This window comes from Vulpes vulpes, unplaced genomic scaffold, assembly GCF_048418805.1.
Source record: "Vulpes vulpes isolate BD-2025 unplaced genomic scaffold, VulVul3 u000000630, whole genome shotgun sequence".
In the NCBI taxonomy this organism is placed as follows: domain Eukaryota; kingdom Metazoa; phylum Chordata; class Mammalia; order Carnivora; family Canidae; genus Vulpes; species Vulpes vulpes.
Genome location: NW_027325744.1, coordinates 470,154 through 490,885, shown reverse-complemented (window position 1 = coordinate 490,885; position 20,732 = coordinate 470,154). Strand labels below are relative to the sequence as shown.

At 37.5% G+C, this 20,732-nt stretch overlaps 1 protein-coding gene and 1 pseudogene across 8 annotated transcripts in view; both read right to left on the bottom strand.

Moving 5' to 3' along the window:
• Positions 1 to 20,732, bottom strand: part of LOC140596750 (piwi-like protein 1) — a 98,082-nt gene that overhangs the window by 21,497 nt on the left and 55,853 nt on the right. The window lies entirely within an intron of this gene.
• On the bottom strand, positions 14,109 to 16,389 carry LOC140596759 (FAS-associated factor 2 pseudogene; annotated as a pseudogene).

Genomic DNA, 20,732 nt, shown 5'->3' with positions numbered 1-20,732 from the left:
ATTAATAGCAGACCTCTCCTCAGAGACCTGGGAGGCCAGAAAGGGCTGGCGGGATTGATTCAGGGTCCTAGATGAGAAGAACATGCAGGCAAGAAAACTCTATCCAGCAAGGCTCTCATTCAGAATAGAAGGAGAGATAAAGAGCTTCCAAGATAGGCAGAAACTGCAAGAATATGTGACCACCAAACCAGCTCTGCAAGAAATATTAAGGAGTATCATAGGAAAATTAACATGCTTCCAGAAAATTTGTTCAGGTTTAAGTGAGCAGTTGAGATAGAAATGATTTATATATGCTGTGATTTAGTCTATGGGTTTATTTGAAAATTAGTCACCATGCAGTCTGTTTTTATAGTGTATGCATAATGATTGTACTATATAGGAAGGATGACGTGGTGTTACATTATCCCTAATAGGAACAACGCTTTTAACTGTTAAAGAGTAATCTTGCTTTCCTCAGGAGGGGGGAAAAAACCAACTCTACAGAGCTCCAGACATTCTGTACAATCCCTTAGAGGATGGGGCTTCTGCACACACTTTTGGTCAAAGAAGAGACTAAGGGCACATCTTTTGAAAACATTCTAATGAAATGACTCATAAACCCATTCCACCTATAACTGTAATTTAACTCAAATACCAATAACTAGAGCTTGGCTCAGCAGGGATTCCTTAGAGCGAGGCATAAAGCCTTGTGAAGGAAGCTGGGATATGCCACCCCAAAATATATATGTATATATATTTTTGGAAAGAGGAATCCAGAAACAAATCTTAGTGTTAATGTCTTCCCATATATTTACCTTTCCAGTTTGCCGCCCTTGATAGCCTAAAACTGCTTTTCTTTAGGCTATCATTTTTTCTACAAATGTATTATTGTTCTTTGCTGAAGACGCTATAAAGCCGACAGTTTTAAGCTGCTGCTTTGAGTTCCTCTTTATTTTTGATTTCTTCGGTGTGATGTGCACTGCAAACCTTTATAAATTTTTTCTTTTGATGATATCCTCTTGGTAATGAGTCCCCCCGGGGAGAACCTAAGATGGGTAGATGTGGAGTTTAGCCTCCCCCAACACCAGCACTCATTCTAGTTGTATCCTCATTGGAAGAACGCAGGCAAAAATGAACTCTTTGCTTGGTTGGCAATTAGCCTGGGGCTGGCCATCCCAGAGATGCAGCTGCCTACATGAGATTGTGAACTTATTGCGTCAGCTACACTGGTAGACTTTCTCCTAATATACTGAACACTGGAATCCTCAAATAAAAACCCCAAAAGATCCAAGGTCTTTCTTTCATGCAGAAAGGATTCTGTACATCAAGAACCAGGCATGTTGAGGTTTTCAACCTAAGAATCACTTGCTTTACATGGCGGTAACGTGCTTTTTATATGAAGAAATAAGAACCATTTACTTAATATCATATAGCTAGTTTTCTATCAGATTATCTTGTTTCTCACGAAACAGATTTTATACCATCTATATTTAAAGCAGGCTATTGAAAGAACTTCAATCCTATTCATCAATTACTGCTTTTTGGATTGATACTTAGTAGATAGGAATTCTTTCAGAAATTACATATGGCACATAATCCATATGTCACTGTTTTTTGTGAATCTGGGTATCTGGATCTCTCAGACATCCATCTCCAAGTATCTCATAGGCCTGGATTTTCTGTCCTTTTTCTCTCTGCAGCCTATATTCCTGCTTTTACTTACAAAAGATATAAGTATCCCATCCCTGATTCTTATATTTTAATCAGGTAATGATTATTGACTATCAAATATTGTCATCAACAACATAATGTGTTCTATTTGCCCCTTTCCAAAGACAGATCTTAATAAATTACAAGTAAATAACAAGAACACAAGTCTCATTAGTCACAGTGGTGCTTCACAATTAAACACAAGATGTATCATCAATAAAATCCATGTTTTTCCATATTAACTTGAGAGGGATAAATTGTTCATAGTGAAATATGAAAGCAACATATGGGGAAATTGACAGGGCTGCACCGGTTAAACAAAGTTTGTTCAAATAAAAAGATTAAATCATAGATTAATCTGCTTAGAAATATGAAGAGGATACTTAGTATTTACATAGCAAATGATAAAACTGACATAGAGAAAAAGTCATTTGTACAGAAACTTGTAAAGAGCTTGAAAACCTGTTATATACCAAATATTGTTAGGTCGGTCATTTCTGAAATTTTATATTTAAAATTTTTTTGTTATTAGACACAAGTGCATCAAACACAGCTTTGACAAACATTTGTTTAGCAAACAATTAAAATGTATGTGATCCTATAAACAACATCTAGGCCAAGAAAAAGAACATTGCCTTACTCAAGAAACCCTCAAGCAATCACTTTCCATCATTCTGCAAGAACCCTATCATAACTTAGTAATAATTTCCTTATTCTGTTTGTTTTACTATCAGGTGTACATCCCAAAGAATGAAGTTTAGATTTACCTGTTCTTAACTACCCCCCAAAAATCACATTATATGTATTTCTATGTCTTACATCTTTATCACAATTTATCATAAGATGCAGTTATGTTCTTGAGTGTGGTTGTGGTTAAATTATTGTTATAGGTCTTAATTATAATATTGTAATGATAATACCACACTCTATGCATTCTGTTGTTGAAAAATGTTTGGATATTACTCCCTACTGTCAAACTATTTTGAACAATGCTTTTCTGAAAATTATACATACATTTGGGTACATGCGGATATGAGTTTCTCAGGGGTTAAGATACAGTAGGTCACAGTTTATGTTTATTCCAGTCCTACGTAGATTAAGAATAAAGTGCTTCCCAAAATGTTGGTATTATGACGCTATTTAATTTAAAGATAAATGTTTTATTTTTGCTTCATAAATAAAATTACTATAGGTTTGGGGAAAAAACTTTAAAATACAGACTACAGTTTCTTTGTATATATTTTACTAAAAGTTAATCTAAACTTGTGGAATGATGGATAGTTCTTAGGAATATGTATAGAAAGTTGATCCATAATTGAACATGTTTTTTTTTAAATTAATTTTTATTGGTGTTCAATTTACCAACATACAGAAAAACACCCAGTGCTCATCCCGTCAAGTGTCCACCTCAGTGCCCGTCACCCATTCCCCTCCAACACCCGCCCTCCTCCCCCCTTCCACCACCCCTAGTTCGTTTCCCCGAGTTAGGAGTCTTTATGTTCTGTCTCCCTTCCTGATATTTCCCAACATTTCTTCTCCCTTCCTTTATATTCCCTTTCACTATTATTTATATTCCCCAAATGAATGAGAACATACACTGCTTGTCCTTCTCCGATTGACTTATTTCACTCAGCATAATACCCTCCAGTTCCATCCACGTTGAAGCAAATGGTGGGTATTTGTCGTTTCTAATCGCTGAGTAATATTCCATTGTATACATAAACCACATCTTCTTTATCCATTCATCTTTCGATGGACACCGAGGCTCCTTCCACAGTTTGGCTATTGTGGCCATTGCTGATAGAAACATCGGGGTGCAGGTGTCCCGACGTTTCGTTGCATCTGAATCTTTGGGGTAAATCCCCAACAGTGCAATTGCTGGGTCGTAGGGCAGGTCTATTTTTAACTCTTTGAGGAACCTCCACACAGTTTTCCAGAGTGGCTGCACCAGTTCACATTCCCACCAACAGTGTAAGAGGGTTCCCTTTTCTCCGCATCCTCTCCAACATTTGTTGTTTCCTGCCTTGTTAATTTTCCCCATTCTCACTGGTGTGAGGTGGTATCTCATTGTGGTTTTGATTTGTATTTCCCTGATGGCAAGTGATGCAGAGCATTTTCTCATGTGCATGTTGGCCATGTCCATGTCTTGCTCTGTGAGATTTCTCTTCATGTCTTTTGCCCATTTCATGATTGGATTGTTTGTTTCTTTGGTGTTGAGTTTAATAAGTTCTTTATAGATTTTGGAAACTAGCCCTTTATCTGATATGTCGTTTGCAAATATCCTCTCCCATTCTGTAGGTTGTCTTTTAGTTTTTTTGACTGTATCCTTTGCTGTGCAAAAGCTTCTTATCTTGATGAAGTCCCAATAGTTCATTTTTGCTTTTGTTTCTTTTGCCTTTGTTGATGTATCTTGCAAGAAGTTACTGTGGCCGAGTTCAAAAAGGGTGTTGCCTGTGTTCTCCTCTAGGATTTTGATGGACTCTTGTCTCACATTTAGATCTCTCATCCATTTTGAGTTTATCTTTGTGTATGGTGAAAGAGAGTGGTCCAGTTTCATTCTTCTGCATGTAGATGTCCAATTTTCCCAACTTTTTTCCCAATTTTCCCAATTTTTTTCTGTATGTTGGTAAATTGAACACCATTTATTGAAGAGACTGTCTTTCTTCCAATGGATAGTCTTTCCTCCTTTATCGAATATTAGATGACCATACATTTCAGGGTCCACTTCTGGGTTCTCTATTCTGTTCCATTGATCTATGTGTCTATTTTTGTGCCAGTACCACACTGTCTTGATGACCACAGCTTTGTAGTACAACCTGAAATCTGGCATTGTGATGCCCCCAGCTATGGTTTTCTTTTTTAAAATTCCCCTGGCTATTCGGGGTCTTTTCTGATTCCGCACAATGAACATGGTTTTAATGCCAAAATAAATTAGTAAAGACGTGATCATTTGATTCTTATGTCTTTGTTTTTTATTTGTTTATTTATTTTTTATTGGTGTTCAATTTGCCCACATATAGCATAACACCCAGTGCTCATCCCATCAAGTGTCCCGCTCAGTGCCCGTCACCCAGTCACCCCCACCCCTTGCCCACCTCCCATTCTACCACCCCTTGTTCGTTTCCCAGAGTTAGGAGTCTCTCATGTTCTGTCTCCCTTTCTGATATTTCCCACTCATGTTTATGATTCTTATGTCTTTGAAATGTACTGTACTTACCCCAGAAATTTCTTTCCGAAAAGATATAATAAATTATTTAAAGCATTTAAAATTTTTTCTCTGTGCATTTCCAAATGGGCTTAACTAGGAAATTATTCAACTTTTTCAGAATAGCTGACATGATTAGCTCTATATGATTTCTGATCACTTAAAGTTTGGTAATTTAAGGATAATTTATAATTCTCTAGAAATCCACAAGTTTCTTTAAATTCAGATGTTCACTTATATTTTTATCACAAAATTCCTTCATCTCCCAGGGAACTACCAATCAAAGATAGAGTCAAGGATATATTTTAATGTAATTATAAAACTAAAGGTTCTAGTTTTACAACTCTAACAATATTTATCAAGCGAAGTGAAATAGAATAGTCAATAAATTAGTCTACTAGAATTATTTTAGATTGACAGATGATTTAATTTGGTATCATATCTCAATCATTTACATATGCACGCATGTGTACATGTATATATCAAAGAATTAAGTCACAGTTCAGTGTTTTGATTTTATCTTCATGAGAGAGCTATAGACTATACTCTTGAACATCTACTTAACTTGAACAATCTACTTAAATAAACTGACTCCTCTAATTATTTACAGTATACAACAGTATTGTCCCCTCTATGTTCCTTTTATGTAAAATCTATGTCTAATCACTGTGCATAAAAGAAAATGTATGGTACAGAATTTGATGACAGTGAAAAATAAGAAGTTTAAAATGATCCCTCCTGTCTAGACACCATTTGAATCGTAGGCACTTGTTGTGGTACCATGTCACTGTCTTGTCAGCAGCCACAAATGTCTGATACCAACTGTCATTTCATTGGAAAATAATATCCCTTTGAAATTTTTCAATCAAGAACTTGCTGAAATTTTATTTTATTTTTATGTTTATTTTTTTTTAGAACTTGCTGAAATTTTAGGGGAAAACATCAGAACATGGTTCTTCCTTTAAGTACCAATCAATTTTCAGAATAACTCCAAATTTCTTAAAATTGTGTCTGCTTTTATTTAACATATAACTTTACTTTTATAAATCTTTCTTCTCTTACATATGACTCCCCAAGAATTACATCTTTAGTCTTCTGCTTTTTGAATATAATATATAGTAATTCCCAATGAATCACTTATTTCTCTACTTTCAATTTTATACTTAAAAAATAATTGGGAAATTTAATATAAAAATAAGCTCCTTTCTAAGGCCATGTTTGCCTGTTTTGACACCTTGCTATATGTTTCATCAATTCCTTAAACTCAACATGTGGAATTGGACTAGAACTTCAACCTTGGTTAGGAGGAAATAACAAAAACAAAACAAAACAAAACAAAACAAAAAAACCTCTTCTGTGTTAAACAATTAGCAGACAAAACATAAGTAACATTTTTCAAATACTGGACAACAAGCAACATAGGACTATGACCCCTGGCATAAGTGAACCACAAAAAAGATGAGCCCTTCAATTGTACCAAACAACAAAGGAGGGTTAGCTGTAATGGAATCAAGCCATCTTGCCAAGTTGCAGAGATAGAGACCAAATTTTGGGAGCAGTCAAGAAAACTAGATTTGACAGGTCAGAATAAGAGAGCGGAGTGGGTAGTTGCAGAGACACACAACTCTGTAAAACCTCAAAGAATCTCCCAATTCTGTCACTGAGTATTGCTCTGTACATTTCATGAGAAGAAAATACCAGAAGCCTTGGAAAGAGCTACAGGAAAGGAGTAGAAAAGTTCCTGGAGCTCTCACAGGGCTGAGGATAACTCATGTGTCCACTTGCCAGTGTGGAAAGATCTAGTGATACACAGGGCATTAAGTAGAGTCCTCAGGATACTGCCTTAGTTTTGAAGCTAAATTAAGTATAAAAATTTCCCAAGACTTTTCTTACCAAGCTTAAAAACAAAGGACTTGGTATATTAACAGAGCATACATTCATGTAATTGGATTGCTAGAAAATGAAGGACACAGAGTAAGAACAAAATATTTGAATAACAAATAGCCAGAATTTTCCCAAGTTGCTAAAAAGTATATACACACAAATTCAGGAAAAATAAGAGTCCAAAGTAGTATAAAAAAGTAAAGCAGGCTACGGAGCCTGGCTGGCTCAGTCAGTGGAGCGAGGGACTCCTGACCTCAGGGTTGTAAATTCAAGTGAAATATTTGTAACACATATATGTGATAAAGGACATGTAAGTTGAATATCTAAATAATCTTACTACTCCTTAGTATGAAACCAAGTAACTTAATTAAAATGGGGTTTTGATTTTATCATACATTTCACCATAGAAGATAAACGAACGGAAAATACACAGGAAAGGACGCTCAACATCATTAGTCATTAGGAAAACACAAACCAGATCACATATGATAGCACTACATGCTCAGCAGAATGGCTGAAATTAATAAAACCAATAATACTAAGTTTTGTTGAAGATGAGGGACAAAATGATTGTAAGAAATGAAATGTGCCACTGCACTTTGGAGAGTGGTTTGGCAGTTTCTCAGAAAGTTAAACTTGACTTTCCTAATGATCCAGCAATTTCTCTTATAGGCACTTATCCAACAAAAATGAAAATATATGTTTACACAAAGAACTATATTTGAATCTTTAACACAGCTTTATAAATAATAGCCAAAACCTGGGCATAAAAACAAACATCAGAGAATACTGCTCAAAGGTGAGAGGGAATGTACATTCATACAAAAGGCAGAGGAAATAAGAAGGTAGTAGGGAACATTTGAGTCCACAGACATCACACAGACAAAGACATATGGAGGGGTGAGAGGACGTGGCATTCAGTAAGTACCTATTAGATAATTGGATAAGTTACTGTTTCTCTTGTATTTGAGTCATTTGGTTTGAACATTGAGTCAGAAGATACAGGCAGCTCATGGTAGGATTCAGAATCTGATTTTCTTGTAATATTTATAAGTATTTTGACAGGGTAAGGAAAAATCTTGCACAATTGTTATGATGATTAAGTGTTTAACTGTGAAGACACAACAGTGTCTGGGACAAAGTAACCACTGCATAAATGCATGCTATTGTAATTATTAGGCCAAATAGATTTGTCTTTTAGAAAGATCTCTCATCCCAGAGTGTACAGGACACGTATGGGTGGATGCAGTTACACGCTGGGAAATAGTGGCAAGGCATTTTCAATCATTTACAATGGAGATATTGAAATCCTGAAGCATCTTCTGTCTTGCCTGGACACCTGGAATGTTCATCATTCTCTCCTGCTATGGTAAACTATCAAATCCTATCAATTTTTCTAGATGCATGTGAAAGTTTATATTTTTCAGTGAAGCTCATCTACACCACCATAATTTCAACATCATCTCTCCTTCGTAATATTATTCCATTGACTCGATACTTTTAGTGTTTATAACTCCATCTATTATATATATAATTTACATATTGATGATTTCTATCCAGTGACATAAGACAGTAAAGTAATGATTATGTTATGAATTCTAATGATTATGAACTACAAAGCAATGGCAGGTAAAACTTTTAAAATAATTTTCTTTGAAAAAATTAATTGTATCCACAAAAATATTTAGATTTTCAGTATTTAATTTAAAAAAACCTGCCTTTTTCTCAAAGGAACAGCATTGAATTAGTTATTATAATGGAAAAGAAAAGAGTAGGTGAACTATGGATAACAATCAATCATTTGAACTAAAGTAATTAATGATTTTGATATATTTTCATCGATAGAGAACAGAGATTTCAATAGACTGAAGTTTCCTTAAAAAAAAAAAGAAGGGAACCCTGGGTGGCGCAGGGGTTTGGCGCCTGCCTTTGGCCCAGGGAGTGATCCTGGAGACCCAGGATCGAATCCCACGTCGGGCTCCCGGTGCATGGAGCCTGCTTCTCCCTCTGCCTGTGTCTCTGCCTCTCTCTCTCTGTGACTATCATAAATAAATAAAAATAAAAAAAAAAGATGATTTTAGTCAAGTAAGTCAGGTGAGCTATAACTGCTATATAATTCTAGAAAAAAATAATGAATTCAAGATTTTTAATTTTTAAAATGTAGTTTGATTAAACAGCAATTCTGGCACAAATATTTTTGTTATGGTAAAATACACATACAATTTACCATTTTAACCACTTTCAAATGTGAAATTTAGCATTTACTTTACATTCACAATGTGTGAAAACCATCACTTCTATCTAGCTCCAAACATTTCTATCAACCCCGAAAGAAACCAACTATTATCTTCCCATCACTTCGTGCCCAGCCCAGCCCCTGGCAACCACAGATCTTCTTCCTGTCTCTATGTATGTGTCAGGGTGGATTTTTGATATAAATGGAATCATATAATATGTAACTTTTATGACTGGTTTCTTTCCCTCATTATAAAGTTTTCAAGCTTGATCCGTGTTGTAGCATGTGCTAGGACTTCATTATTTCTATGGCTGAATAATATTCTTTGTATGTATTATGTCACATTCTGTTTATCTGTTCCTCAGTTGGTGGATATTTGCATCCTTTCTACCTTTTGGCTATTGTGAATTTTGCTATGAACATCTACATACAATTTTTTGTTTGAGTAATAGTTTTCATTCTTTTGAGCAGATACCTAGGAGTGAAATTGCTGGGTCATATTGCCATTCTCTGTTTAATTTACTAATCATAAATCTTTCTATTAAGATGTATTCTTTGCTGTGTTGATATTATGGCTAGGGAATCTGATAGAGATTATATATATATGTGCAGGTACAACTTCACATACCAATTATTACTGTAACATATAGAGAGATATGTATCACAGATATGTGTATACATGTGTATATACATATATATGTCATATATGATAGGCCTGAAAAGTAATCTATGTTAATAGAAAATGTTTTCCTCATAATATGTATTATTAACTATAATGCTATTGATTAATGACTATATGCCAGATTTTGTATTAAGTACTAAGATTTTGAACATGAATAAGTCACCTTATACATGGTTCTTGCCTTAAAAAAATTAAATCTAAATGAATACAGAAAAAAATACAGGAGAGCTAGGGAGAAACGAAAGGTAAGTCTGGTCCATAATGGGACAGATAAAAATCTTGTATGCGTTTAGAATTGAAAAACAAAATTTATGTGGCCTTTCAATCTGAAGATGCTTATATGAGGGGAGGATCTATTTAATAAGATCATTCTATTGCCAAGTTTCTAAAACATCAAGAGCCAGGGCAAATGAAAGTTGGATGGCTTTGGAAACTAAAATAAACTAGCAAATTGTACTTACTGAACCTGGATCCAAACTGTATTCTGCCAATCTCCTCTGAAGCTGGGAACTGACTTTTCTGTATACTGGTTTCCAACATGGAATCACATTTCAGTTAGGTCCCCACCCAGATGGAAGCACAGATGCAGTAGTGGCTGAAAGATTCTTTTGAAACTAATAAACTGGATTTCCTTGAGATTCAGGAACACTACATGAAAAGGTTTCCAACTTTGGATTTCTCGCAACTTTGTATCTCTCCTGCTGTTCCCTATGAAACTAGGAGAAGATACTAGAGTAGATTATGTGGTTCAGATCATTTTACCACCCTGGTGAAGTTAAAATCCATAGCAGATGGATTTCAAATAAGCCTTCCACCTCAATACTGCATCTCAGTCTTCCAATCCAGATGTATATATTAGTACTCTTGATGCAATCACTAAAAGAAGTACTTACAGCTGTATAATCAGCTGCAAAATAACTTGGTGTAATTCACATGACTGGTTTATTTATTTATTTTTTAAGATTTTATTTATTCATTAGAGACAGAGACAGAGACAAGAGAGAGAGAGGCGGAGACACAGGCAGAGGGAGAAGCAGGCTCCATGCCAGGAGCCCGACGCAGGACTCGATCCCGGGACTCCAGGACCACGCCCTAGGCCAAGGGCAGGCACTAAACCGCTGAGCCATCCAGGGATCCCCACATGACTGGTTTATGACCAGCAACATCTCTGTCAAAATGACCATTGTGTGACTATTTAAATATTTTGGTTTTACTAGATTCTTCCCCTCAGGTGTTTAATAACTATCAAACAAGAATGAAGAGTTGGGTAAAATGGTGAAAAACTTCAAAGAGGTGGCCAGCATCCCTGACTTGGTTTATGTATACAAATTCTGACATGGGGGAACCCTGGGTGGCGCAGTGGTTTAGCGCCTTCCTTACACCCAGGGCGCAATCCTGGAGACCCAGGATCGAATCCCACGTCGGGCTCCCGGTGCATGGAGCCTGCTTCTCCCTCTGCCTATGTCTCTGCCTCTCTCTCTCTCTCTGTGTGACTATCATAAATAAATAAAAATTAAAAAAAATTAAAAAAAAACAAATTCTGACATGGGCATATAATAAATAAGTAGCATCTATAAGCATTTTGTATACAGATAGAGAATGTTGCTATTACCTGTTTATATTTTTTCTTTCTCTTGATTGAATGAAAGTTACTTAAGGAGAGTTTGTTTTTTTTTCTTTTTTCTTTTTTTATCCCAAACCCCACAAAAGTCCAACCTACTGGTGATAGATAAATGATCAATTAAGAATGAGTGAATTCAGATGAAAATTCTAGGTATCTTAATGGTTTCTAGTGATGACTTTCAGGTTCATGTATCTAAACTCTTCTTTCCATTTTCAGACAACATGCTATTTATAATGGGCTTATTCATACTACATTGATATTAATCTTTTACCAGAATGATTTAATCATTAATGATTAAAAATGATTTTTTTGTATAAAACATTTAATGTTAACCTACAACACAATGGGAACTTTTATGAAAAAAATTTAAAGTACACTAGATTTCTTCAGTAAATTATCACGTAAACTATTCAGGCGCAGTACCAAGTTGGGACACTGTATCTTTTGTGGAGGGATTTCCTGTTTGCTGCATTCCTCACAAGTCCTAAAAAAAAAAAAAAAAAAAAAGGAAACAGTTGCAAAGTGGAGCTCCTTGTTCAAGCACCAGGTAATACTCCCCTGATTTTGCATTCTGGGGGTTATCACTCTTTCCTCCCACAGTCATTTTCTGAAACTCTTTCCTTGGCCTTGGCACCATTAGCAATTTTCATAATGACTGCTCAGCTGAAGATTCTAGGTTCCTTATTATTTTTTAAGAGATATTCTCTGATCATTTTTTATCCAAACATCACAGTGGAGGCAAGCAAGGACAAAAGAAGTATTTGCTGCAGGAAATTCTGCAGAAGTGGAAGAAAAGACCAGAAATGCCCCACTAACTGCAGAAATTCAACGGACTCCAACTGGGTGTCTTTGCTTGGTCATTTCCCATGTCATTCAGTTGAATTTACAACGTCAGTTTTGGGATGCAGAAGAGAACTTGAAACAAGTGTTTTTTTTTTTTTTTTAGGCTGATGGCTTGCTGTTTGATAAACAGCTGAAACAACCCGGAGGTGATCTGGAAATGAGCGAATCCTTGCAGATCATCGGCTTCTCAGTATTTTCTCCCTTGCAGGTCCCATGGAGTTCCGAGGTCCTTGGGAGTAACAGATTGTACTGGCTTTAAGTGACAAAATGTGCATCCTTCCTGGAGGAGGAAGGGAGATGACACCTATGCAGCAGCCCTACGGTAAGGAGACAGGAATGGGGTCTGAGCAAAGCAGGCTTGTTTCCACATGGACTAGGAAGGAACATGTGCTTCAGATAAAACTTCCTGAAACCTAAAGTAAATGGGTAGGCCATCCCAAGAACCGTACCGACATACACTTTTTCTTAACAGTCTGGCATCTGACCTCCTTCCCTGAACAAGTATTGAAAGGCCAAGAGACATAACGTGCACGTTGTAGAATAAGATGCAGACTGAATTAAGGAAAAAGTTTTACAACTTCCCAAAGATGTGTGGGCAAAACACCCAAAACAATACCCAACCTAGAGGAGGCCCTTAATATCCTGCCCTTCTGTGTACTGCCGGGGAAATAGCTATGAGTTTGACAGGGAGGGAGACTCAAAGTTATGTGGGAAAATTCCTCTTTGCATGGTTGTAAGCATGAAGCAGACTTCACATAAGGCTGAATAGAGAACATGCTTTATCCTGGTATCCATTCCAGTTACCTTTCATGCCAATAGACAGTGACTTCCCACTCATCCGGCCTTGAGGCAGCAGTAAACAAAATGGAATAATAGGCAGTGAGGAGCAGAATTAAATTAAATTTTCCTAGAGATGGTGTTTTAGACATCTGTGCCAAGACCACTGGGTAATTCCCGGGCTCCCTAGGTGGTGCCTTGTGAGGTTCCTTATTCTGTCCCTTACCCATGTTTACCCCAACCACTGTGGGATGCAGAGGAGAAGCCACGTACATCACTGCTACCTAAAAGAGAAAGAGTTGCCCTTAGATTTTAGGGAAGCAAGAGAGAAAGCCTTTGGAGACTGCAAATCTACCACGTTATGTTTTATCTTGATATGAAGCCTGGCCTCAAAGCATGCTAGGCTCCAGTTACTTCAGTAGGTTGCTGTGTTACAAGTCTGCACCAGTCTAGCTATAGAACACTTTGGAATATTTGCCAGCTCATGCTGACATCTGTTAATAATACATGGCATGACCCATGTACCCATTACCATAAACTCAACCAAAGAAGGGACATCCATCCAGAGGTTAAAAAACCCCTATTACCTCAAAACAGCAATAGAGGGAGAGGATTAAAACCTGCCTCCAGCAGGTGGCTATATCAGAAACTAACTGTACCTTCCAGCAGTTTACACACACCTGGAGTTCTGTCTTGGCTCCCTTCAAGGTTTCTAGTTCTATCCTTGAACCACCACCACCACCACCACCACCCACTTCTCCCACTGATACAGGCAGGGCACCATCATGGGGTTCTGCTGGTTCTACCATTGACCCTGCTAGTCCTTTGATAAGGCACCAAGATTGGCAATTCAGGAACACTCGGGGCTGGGCAGGAAGAGCACGTACACATCAGAAGAGGAATGAAGAGCTGCTATCCTTTGGTTCAGATTGCATAGTAACCATCTAGTACAGATTCCAAGGGACAACTGCAGTTAATGAGTATACACAGAGTTCACACTGCATATATGGGGATATCTGTACAGAGACTTTGTGGGGCAATGAACTCCAGATTTCTCCCAATACTCCAAGCGAGGCGCATAGATGGTAAGAAAGGACAGCAAGAGTTGGACCAAAAAGAACAACCTCTCTAGGAATGTGAGAGGGACAATGGCAAAAATAAGCACAAACCAGCCCAGGTCACCTTTATTACACTCTTGTGGGCTAAGGAGCCCAGAGCATGAATTCATGGGCTTAAGAATTGGCTCTTTATCAAATAAAGTTAAAAAAAAAAACCCAGCTATGTTGTGGGACTCAGGAAATTTAACAAAACCCCCTACCCCTGGACAAGCAGAGCAGGACTGACTATTTTGGGCTGCACCCACCTTGTGCTGACCTGCTTATTACTTAGGGGCACAACATTGTCAGTCTCATTCCTTTGGTCATTACAAAGCAACAAAAAACATTTAGAAGTTATTCATAAAATGTGGGAAGTTCAAGGAACATCTCTCTTCTGTGCCTCTTCTCTGGTGGTGGGAGAAGCAAGTCGTCAGGAGATGCTGCAGTAGTAGCTGGTTGATAGATGTTTTTTTCCACTTTTATTTTTCATAAAAGCAAGGATGAATGAGAACTAGTGGGAATGTCCCCTTCCCCAGTTGGGACAATGACTGGGTCGAAGTCCTTCGACCTTTCTTTGGAAGGTGTGTGGTGCAGAGGCAGTAGGGAAGGGTGGGCTTGCCAGTGGGAACGTTCACTGCTGACCTTCGCACACACACACACAGGTGGTGACTCTTTTGGGCTGCATGGTTTCTGATCCTCCCTTAGGATACAGCAATCTTAAAAAAAAATATTGTATTATAATAATAATATGAATTTCTCTCTCGGTTTTTGTTTGTTTGTTTGTTTCTCCATTTCTTTTAGGGATTAGGAGGGGAGAGGGAAGAAAAATGTCATTCATCTTTCAGGTCCTGAACAGAGAACTTCTGTGTGGCTAAGTCTGGCCTCCTGAAGTGTGGGGGTGTTGGGCCACTCCTCTGAAGGGATGCAAGGCAGCACCCGCCGGGGAAAGTTGGCTTCAATCTGAAACTTTTCAGGGCTTTCTTTCAAGGAGAAGAAGTAGTCATGGATTACTGTTAGAGACTGCGAAAAGTGGAATCATCTCTCTACTCGAGAATCATTGGCTAATTTGAAAATGATCTTGACACTTTCAGGGTCATCAGGGGAAGGCTCTGGGGGCAGATACTCCAGCTTCCCCTCCTTTTCCTCTTGTAGATTCCGCGCACCTCTCTCCTCTGCCAACTTTTGCTGTTGCACCTCCTCCTCCTCCTTGCGCCCCTTCAGCTCTGGCTCCTCCCGTGTCTTCCTTTCCTTCTCCTGGTCAGCCCTGAGAGAGGCCAGATAGGCCTCGTCTTTCTGTTGTCGCAGGACCTGGGTCTGATTTCGTTCTTCCCTTTCAAGGCGTTCTGACACGAGGTAAGTCTGGTTTGCATCCATGATACATGTCAGCTGGTTAATAAGGTCATCGGGTCCCACTGCAGTCGTTCTCTGATCCTTCAGCATAATCAAGGCCAGGAATGGATAGGTGTTCCCTCCTAAACCCTGCAAGACCCTATATCCCTCAGGTTTATTTGCGGAGCATGCCCAGCGAAGCATCCTAGTGTTTATTAGGGAAATAACTTCAGGGCCCAGAGTGTGTTGCAACAGAACTCATCGGAGTCCTGGGGATCATCTCCATGAAGACAAACCAAAAGCAACCAAAGCTCCCGCTTGGCATCGTTAAGTGCCTGGCTGTACGTTCCCTGGTGGAAGGCAGGGTGTGCCCTCCCATATTTCTCTTCAAAAGAGAGCATAAATGAAACAATGTCCCCAACGGGGTCAGTGACCCAGCTGCGAGGGGCAAACCTAAATATATCAAGTATTGTGTAGGTAAATCGGAATGGAAGCATTATTAAGTAATAACCCCATCCAGGCAGCCCCCTTGGCTGTGGTCTTGCAATAGCCTAACTGTAGAGCCTGTGCTCAACTGTATTAACTTGCAGGGGTCAGGATGGAGGTGGGTTGAAAACATCTGGCACACCCTCTTGTTCATTCAATCGGTCCTGTACAGCAGCCTCTATGTCCCAGTAATGCTGTTCCAAGGGATGGCAGCATTGATCCATAGTTGCTATGCCAGTTAGATCCTGAAACTGCAGCAGTTTCTCTGTCTGCTCCTGGGTTATATCCGGCTCCTCAGGCGCTGCCATTTGGCCGCCGCCTCTACGCTTCTTAAAGGAATGATTTGATTACCTCTTATTGTAACATAATTTCCTGTTTTGATTTTCATACTCTGGGTGTTTTGTTTTGTTTTGCCTGTTTAAAAATTTTCCTCTAATTAAGTTGCTGATTTTAAAAATACATTACTCAAGGTTGCTTTTTCTTTGAACAGAATGAATAACAGTGCAGAATGACCACATTTAAAAAAAAATTACGCTTGAAACAGTACTTAATTCCATGTTATCTGCCATATTCAATTCGGTTTTCTTTTGTTGCTTAGCCCTATAAGACTACCTTTATATAAATAATATTTCCTTTCGAGCACTAGCCATATGAATTAACAAATGTCATACCTGAACTCTGACTGAATCATATTAATTTTGTCTTAATAATTATGTAAAAAATAATTATGTATATGTGCATACTTTTTTGTGGGGAAGGAGTGTAGAATAAAAGAAAGAATGAAAACAGATCCAGAATATTTTTTCATTAATGTATCTTGAAAAAATTAAAATGTACTTGTCCATACAAGTACATCTTTATTAAGATGAAACTTTGTTCATAATAAATAATTCTGCTATAAAACGTCTTAAATCCATAAGCTTTGTCAAAATGGTAAAATTGCTGAATAAACTGGCAACATAACTGGAAAGAAAACACAGACCTATGCACACAAACACACATTAAATAAGTAGCCATGAAGTCACAGTTTGACCCAGTGAAGAATTTAAAACTAGAAGCAAAAGGTAGTCCTTTTATAAATTGCTGATCTCCTCATACACCTTGTTGCTACGTTAGTTGTTTTGCTTAGGAAAGAGGATCATTCTGACAGCTACAGTTTGTGTTTCTCTATAAAATTGGAGTTGAAATATTATAAGATATTCTTATGATCTGTTTGATATTTTTAAGAGTATTATTTATACAATATTGAAATAATGAGGAGACATCTAGTCACATGTTTTTTATTTACCAAAATTGGGCATCTTCTATTACCTCCATGGTGGCATCCAAGCCATTTCCCAGTTGGCTTTGTTTAGAGAGGTAAAATTAACTCATTCTCTCACCATCAAATGCCTAAAAGCCCAACTGGGAAATAGAGAGTAAGTAAGACCAAGAGAGATGATATTTATTGTCAAAAGGGATAACAGCTTAATAACTTAGTTATGACTTCTATAATAAATAAGTTTGTATTACATAGATATCACATATGTAATATTTAAATATTACAAACATGTTACTTATATAATGTATAAATATATAGTTACTCATATATATTAGTATATGTATCAATTGTATATAGATAGCATTGCTATTTCTTATATATATACCTACACACACAGAAGTATATATTGCATATGCCCTGTTTGTGTGTGTGTGTGTGTGTGTGTGAGTTAGGAAAATGTTAAAACAAGATCTCAATTAGAAATTCAGGTCCTAAAGACCATTCTAAGACATTATACTTTATTTGCTATGTGAGTTGTGTCTTGGAGCAATACTTCTGAAAGTTTGTTGCTTAAAGGAAGCATTGTGCTATACATTCCTACCTTAATGCCAGTTAATAAGTGAGGTAGGGGAAAGCGTCCATGAAGCTCCCTGGAACCTATTTGCTATACTACTCTAGGAACACTTTTAGTTATCTAAGCCCTCCTTATTGTTGTTATTTTTGACTTCATATATCTAGGGATCAATATATACGAAGTCATCTTTAACATCTGAGTACAACTCTGTTCCCATTATTCACTCACAGTCCTAAACACGGGATTTGGCGATTTAGCAGGTATTCCTTGAGTGCCTACTGTTGGTCTAGGTACTGAGTGAGCTATGGCTGGAAATACAATGAAGAGATTCCCATACTCATGAACTTAATAGTTTAAGGTAGACAAGGAAATGATCATATAAAATGCAAAATATAAGTGGCAGCATCTATAAATATAGAAAGCAGGTATTTCCTTAACTTTGAATGGCCAATCTGCATATATATGCAGCCCTCTGGACTGAGACCTGCAGTGCTCTGGAATTCAGCCAAGCCCAGAAATGATTTATTCTGGAAATTTGCTCACAGAGATGGGACTCAAAACATGTGGCTGATTCATTTTTGAAAACTTTTATTGAAGATGTAGAGACTTTTTACCTTTATTTACTTTTAGGTAGAAGTCAAATATTTCTGAGGGCTGTGGATTACTGCAAACTGAGTTTTAAACTATCCAATGGTGTTAAACTTGATCAGATGCTCTGAAAAGATAGCATGAAGTTTTTTTTTTTTTTTTAGATAGCATGAAGTTAAAAGTAAATTGAAAGACTGTAAACCTATTACTGTTTTCAATTTGAATGTTAGTTTGTGATTTGAAATTAGTGTGGAAGAAAAAAACAAATATCCAGTGATTAAAACTCAGAGCAGCATTGCTAAAACATTGCTCCAGAGGGGAGGGCTATGAAAATCCTATACAAATACATTCAAGAAGAGGTTTAGTTTTAAAAGGCAACAAAGGCAGTAAAATCTGTATTTTTCCATTCACAGTGTAAACTCTTTTAAATGCTCTTTAGCTACTTGCTTATCATATCTACCAGAGTTTAATGTAGAGAAACATGCTGAGTAGAAAAGTGAGCCCACATGAAGGAGCCTGGAAATGTTATAGAGCAAAGCTTTTTCAAAAAGTATTTATTTTCTATATGGCCAACAGCAGAAAGGCATGGGACACTATGGTGTACAGAGAGTTAAACTGTGTGCGTGTCTGGGGGTGGGGTGGCAAATGTAAGAAGAAATACTAATTCTGAGCCCTCAAAAACCTTTCCACTTTTCTGATAGCAAACTCTATTTGAATATGCATGTTCAGCCTCTCCTAAGAGAAATCTTGTTCCTAGCCAAGAAAGGTAATGTCCTATCAATCTAAACATTCAGCTATACATTGAATGTGCTGATCTGGTCATTAGGAACAAGGATACTGGTTACACATGCACTATTTCTGTTACCTGTTTCCTAAGAGATATCAAGATAATTGCTTTTTGTGCTTCAGTAATATTCTATGCATAATATTTCACTTGCTGAATTATTTTATAAGTATCTACCTCTGTATATATCTCTCTGCTTGAGGACGGGTACTCTTAATTGTCTTTCTGTTTGCAACACCTAACTCAGTGCTTGGCAGAAGGTTGGCACATGGTGTTTAATTCAAGGAATGACTATGTTTTTTGGCAGGCCAACTTCCTCTATAACTCACCAAGTACGGTTTTCTTTCTTTAAAGACTTTCTAAATAGAATGTATAAGTTAAAGGGCAAGAATTAATTATTAACAATTTGCCTAAGAAATTAAGTCTCTAGATGGCATAAATCATATGCTATCAGTAACATTCATGCTTCTGTTGAAAACCTATCAACCCTTCTACAATTTCAACTTACAATCTAAAATGTGAAAATATTCAGCTGGAGATGATCAAACCCACTGGGCTGGACAGAGCAATAGGTCAGCACCTTTGCCCACATCCACAGCCTGGAGGTGTTAGAAGGTAAGCAGCGCCTTCATCATTCTGGCAATCTATTTTAGTCTAAGTCTACATCAAAAGCCTGTCAGGGCTCAGTGCTGATAACAAAGCACTATCGCTTTTCAAAGTGACAGAGCATAGTGACATATCAACACTAGGACTTAAATGAAAAACCCCTTCTAATTTAATGGGGAATCTGCTGAAGCTGTATTCAGCCCAGAATCCTGGTTTTCAATTAAAACTTTTTCAGGGGATCCCTGGGTGGCTCAGCAGTTTGGTGCCTGCCTTTTGCCCAGGGCGTGATCCTGGAATTCCGGGATCGGGTCCCGCATTGGGCTCCCGGCATGGAGCCTGCTTCTCCCTCTGCCTGTGTCTCTGCACGCCCCCGCCCCCATGTGTATCATGAATAAATAAATAAATCTTAAAAAAAAAAACTTTTTCATAGCAAGAGAAAAGTTTGGCATATCCTTTCCTTTTTTGAGGCAGTTATGGAATTGTGTGGAGAAGACAGTAGTATGGTGTAGAGATGGCCCGGTACTAGCTAAGTACGTATGAGCCCTTCTCATCCACTAATTGCAGTTCCAACAGTATAACAAAAGTCTTACCTAAAACTCATACTGCTGAAAAGATCCTTTCTCTCAACACAACTTTTCTTCAATGAATGTTTTTTTCTGACACAGAGCATAAGAAGACAAAGGGGAACAATATATCAATTACTTACTACCTGCTTGTGCCAAGTACTATCAGTATAGGGAGGGGAAGGGGCTCTCACCTATGTTATTTCATGTAAATATTACCTATGCTATTTCATTCCTACTAAGGTATAGAATGTAGATGTCTATTTTCATGTTTTGTTCATACAGAAAAAGAAGCACATGAGTAATTAAGCAGCTTCTGTATGGTCACACACCCATTAAGGGGTAGAGTTGCAATATGCCCACCTAGTCTTTTATATTAGCTACAATATTGCTAAAATTTAAATGTGGAGAACTATGGATAACATCAACGTGCTGACATAATTAAACATTTATTTATTTATTTATTTATTTATTTATTTATTTATTTATTTAATGGTGTTTCTC